The sequence below is a fragment of the Canis lupus genome, chromosome 28 (genome assembly GCF_011100685.1).
Source record: "Canis lupus familiaris isolate Mischka breed German Shepherd chromosome 28, alternate assembly UU_Cfam_GSD_1.0, whole genome shotgun sequence".
NCBI lineage: Eukaryota > Metazoa > Chordata > Mammalia > Carnivora > Canidae > Canis > Canis lupus.
This window is the reverse complement of record NC_049249.1, coordinates 30,115,062-30,119,946: the sequence shown is the minus strand read 5'-3', so window position 1 is coordinate 30,119,946 and position 4,885 is coordinate 30,115,062.

Genomic DNA, 4,885 nt, shown 5'->3' with positions numbered 1-4,885 from the left:
GTGTGTGAGTGTGTGTGTGTGTGTGTGTGTGTGTGTGTGTGTGTGTGTGTGTTAGATTTATTTTAAAGAACTGGCTCACACCATGATGGGGACAGGCCAAGTTTGAAATCTGTAGGTCAGGCAGGCAGGCTGGAAACTCGGGTGGGAGCTGACGGTACAGTTTTGAGGCAGAATTTTTTCATTTCCAGGAAAATCATTGTTGCTCTACAGGCCTTTCACCTAATTGCATGAGGCCCGCCCCATTGCATGAGGTTGGTATTAATTGATGGAGAGATTTGATGGTGATCTTTATTTAAAGTCAACTGACTGTAGATACAAATACCTCCACAGCAACTCTTAGACTAGTGTTTGGTTAAGTATCTGGGCACTGCCACCTAGCCAAGCTGACACACAGCTACCCGTCACACAGCCGTTAAGAGCAGGAGGTCGAGGAAAGGAACGTGCGAGACCTTGCTGTTCAGGAGCAGGCAGGGGAAGAGGATGAGTGGGCAGGGGAGGAAGGAGAGTCCAGCAGTTCTGATGGGGAGGAGCACAGGGAGGTGTGGCACCAATGACCCCAGCACTGCGTCCATAGGGTGCTGGGTGCTGGGTGCTGGGGGCAGGGGAGGGTTGGGAAATGCAGCTGGGAGAGCAGTGCTTGGGAGGCCCAGTGGTGACTGGTTCTTTCAAGATATTTCCTAATAAAGGGAGCACATGGAGGAGCAAGGGGGGAAGGTTTCCTTCTGGTTTGTGCTTTCCTGTAGGGTAAGGCAGAGGAAGGAGCCCTGTTCTGGAGAAAGGAAGAAACCAGGGAGGTGGGGACGCCTGGGTGGCTCAGCGGTTGAGGGTCTGCCTTTGGCTCAGGGGGTGATCCAGGTCCCGGGATCGAGTCCCATGTCGGGCTCCCAGTTAGGAGCCTGCTTCTCCCTCTGCCTGTGTCTCTCTGCCTTTCTCCGTGTATCGCTTATGAATAAATAAATAGAATCTTAAAAAAAGAAAAAGAAACCAGGGAGGGATGATGGTAGGACTCCTGTGGGGACAAGAGAAGACCTCCTTGGTCCTAGCGGGGAGGTGGAGAAAGCCCAGCCTCCGCATGGGCAAGCAGGGACGGCAGGGCAAAGCTCTGGCAGGAGCGAGGCAGGGTCAGGAACAGGAGTGCTCTTGACAAAGGCCTCTTCTTTCTTTCTTTTTTTAAAAATTGTTTTTTATTTATTTGAAAGAGTGAGAGAGAGCATGAATGGGGAAGAGGGTCAGAGAGGGAGGGAGAAGCAGACTCCCCACTGAGCAGGGAGCTCAGTGAGGGGCTTGATCCCAGGACCCCGGGATCACGACCTGAGCTGAAGACAGATGCTTAACCGACTGGGCACTCCCGGCACCCCAAGACCCCTTCTCGCTTACCTGGGGTGCTTTTTCCAATTGCTGCTGCATCTCCTGGCACCTCCTGCCGGCTGGCTCCCAGGTACCCCCGGAGTCCGGCAGGGCTGTTCTGGGCTCCCCGTGTCTGGGGAGGGCCGGGTCCTCAGGACCTGGGCTGCCTCTCCCGGTAGCACTGCCGGATCCCCCCACTCTGTCCTCTGCTCCTGCTCCCCGGCCCCTGCTCAGTGCCCTTCCCGGGGGCCCAAGTGGCTCTTGCTGATCCCTACCCCCATTGCTCCTGGGGGCTGCTGGACAACAGGCAGCCTGAGCACCAGGAAAGCAAGCACACACACACACACAAACTGGAGGGATTTCATTTCCAGTTTTCAGAAAGCAACAGAGTGTGACATGGCAAGTTCAGGTCATCCTTACACTCACTTGGGCACTTACTACCGCTTTTTATTTTGAATCACTTCTGGGGAGTCGCCACAGTATTTTCCACCCTTAAGGCCTGCAAGGGCTTAACCCAGCCCTGCCTGTCACCCCTCTGCGCTAACTTTCACAGCTCAGAGGAGGGGGCAGCAGAGCAGAGAGACAGGGAGTGCTGCTCAGGAAGGGCAGGCCAAACGCACAGGGCGTGTGTGCCTGCCTGGGCTTTTTTTGTGCCGCCTGGAAGTTCAAAACATGCTGGAACACGGAAAGAAAGGTATTTGCCTGAGTGACTCAGATATGTTCCAGCATTTTCCCACAGGCTCCTGCATATCCCGAAATAACTGCAACTCTGGATCCTGTTCCTTGGCATATGATTACGTTTGTATAATGTTACAGAACAGTGGGCAAACTGGCCACACTCCCACAGGAGCTGCAGGAATGCACAGCCCACAGTGGAGCTCCATGCTGTACAGACTGCCACAGGAAGAAGTATGGACTGGCCAGCATCATCCAGGCCCCTGAGAGGGGCCCCCGGTCAGTGCCCTCCTTTCATATGGGGTGAGGGGGAGAGGCCCAGAGAGAAGAATTGACTTGCTCGCACTTCACACAGCTGGGGACCCTAAACTCTCAACTGTTATTGATGTTTATTTTGGAATAAATGTCAGTTGAGCCTTGGAAACATAAGATCTTACGTCAAAGGGACTTTACGGGTCTCCTGGTCATCCAGGGTACCTCTGTGCCCAGATCTGGACAACAACATCGGAATTGGGTTTCAATGGACTGCCTCAGGGAATTTACAGTCTTGCTCAGGAAATGACTGCAGATGTTCAACCAGCTGGAAGACGACTGGGCCCTGGCAAACAAGGCACGGAGTCTGGGGGAGGGAAAGTCTGAGAAGGAAGGTACTGTCCAAGGAGGGAAGGCTTCACAAAATGGTGGGCTCAAGGGTGAGCAAGATCTAGACAAGAAGGTAGGGTGGTGAGGGCAGACTCAAAGACAGGAACGCGCTGGAGGGCTGCAGACTCTTGGCGAGAGAAAGTTCAGGGGGCTCTAGAAAGTTCTGGAAACCAAGTCCAGGGACCTGGGCTGCCAGCCTGGAAGGTGCGAGTGGCTTTCAGTGTGGATGCCATCACTTGCCAGTTCCAAGTCATTTGCTTCATCTAGGAGACAGGAATTTCACAGGATTTTGACCCAATATATCCATTTTTTAAATGCTCTGACCTTGGAAGAGGTGAGAGGTTATTTTCAAATTTCTGTGGTCCTTAGACAGTCCTGTTCCTTTTGGCTTCCACAGCCCGCTTGGTGCTAAAAAAATATAGCACACTGTGGTGACACTAACATGGCCTTTATGTCTCCTGGGACTGGATTCAAATCCTGCCTTTGCTCCCAGCCCTGCAGGCAAGTCACTTCCTGTTGCCTCACCCACTGTGTGAGGACGTTGAGAATAACTAACATTTGTTACGTGCCAAGTGCAACTTCCACGGCTTCACAGGTCTCATTTCCCCCCACTTGTCCATTGTCCCAGAGCTATTACAGGGAGCGGTAATTGAACCCAAGAGTTCTGATTCAAGCCTGTGTTCTCAACTATGATGTTCTCTAAAGGGCACCTGGATGATTACACAAGCAGAAACCCCAACACCGGGTAGATACTCGGTATCTGTCCCGACTCCTACAGACACCAAGACAGTCACGTTAGTAAGAACCTTGCAGCCAGCTCTACACCCAGCCTGTTGCCCCCATGCAAGACCCAGGGACCACCAACACAGGCCAGATAATTCGTACTGAGATATCCACCAGGTATCATCTGATTTGGATGATTGAAAATATTCTACCTAAACAGCTATCTTTGATGTTTAGTGATAAAAATAACATCAGTCCAATTCATAACCACCCGAGGAAACTTCATGTTAAGGTCTGTTGAGCGGGACACCTGGGTGGCTCAGTGGTCGAGCATCTGCCTTTGGCTCAGGTCATGATCCTGGAATCCTGGGATCGAGTCCCACATCAGGCTCCTCACAGGGACCCTGCTTCTCCCTCCGCGTATGTCTCTGCTTCTTTGTGTCTCTCGTCAATAAATTAAAAAAAAAAAAAAAAGCTCTGTCGAGCATAGACACCCAAGTCACAAAAAGAAATGCTCACGTTATCTTTGGTTCATTTTAAAAACAGTCTGGTAGGTCTGTTCTCCTCTTTGCACATTCAGGCTTCTAGAATCAATGGTGTGTCATCAGCAACGAGCTTGTACTCCCCACGAGTTCACCCAGGAATGATGCTGGCGGACTCCCATCCGAATGACTTCAAACTTTCTCAGCAGGCTAAGAGTGGCAACCCCACCAGCGTGTATTTTTGTATAGCAGAGTCACACACCAATATTAAGCTCAATACAGTCATGAGGAATTCGGCATGGGGGCCTAAGTCAGCATGCTCTCTGGGGGTTCCAAGTTTCCAGGACTGTCCTTCTCTTCCATTTTTTATTTACATGCAGTTAAAACACCAAAACCTAGTGCATTCAGAGACTGTGGTCCTTCCCAAGCTTTTAAAAAACACAGAGAAGGATCTCCTTCCACCCATGGCTTCTGAGTGCATCTGATCCTAACCCCAATGGCTTCTAGGAACCCAATCTGGGATGATAAACCCAGCCTGGTTTGATGACTCAGAGAAGCGTCAGATAAAGACTCTCACAGAACACATTCTCAACCCCAGTGACCTGGACTGTGCGCAGAACACTTTGGTCAGCCTTGGGCAACACGAGCAACTGGTTTTCCTGTGTGCGCATCTGACCCATCCCAGCCCTTGCGGAGGGCTGATGGCAGCCCAAGACCCCAGGTGAGCAGAGATGCTGCCAGAGTGGCCCCTGGGCTGGGCCAATCCTAACAGGTACCTTCCCATCACCTGGGTGCACAGCCCTGGGTCTTCCCAGGTAACAGCTGCAATCTGAGGATGAAATGTGACACTCATTCTCTCATGAGCTGGGCCAAGAGAGAGGTGCTAGATCCCAGAGCTGGCCTGTAAATGCGTCTGCCATTGACTGTCACTGAAGCCAAATGAGACATAATCTTGATGCTGCCCTTCCTCAAAACTTTAGAGATCACACACACACACACACACACACACAAAACCA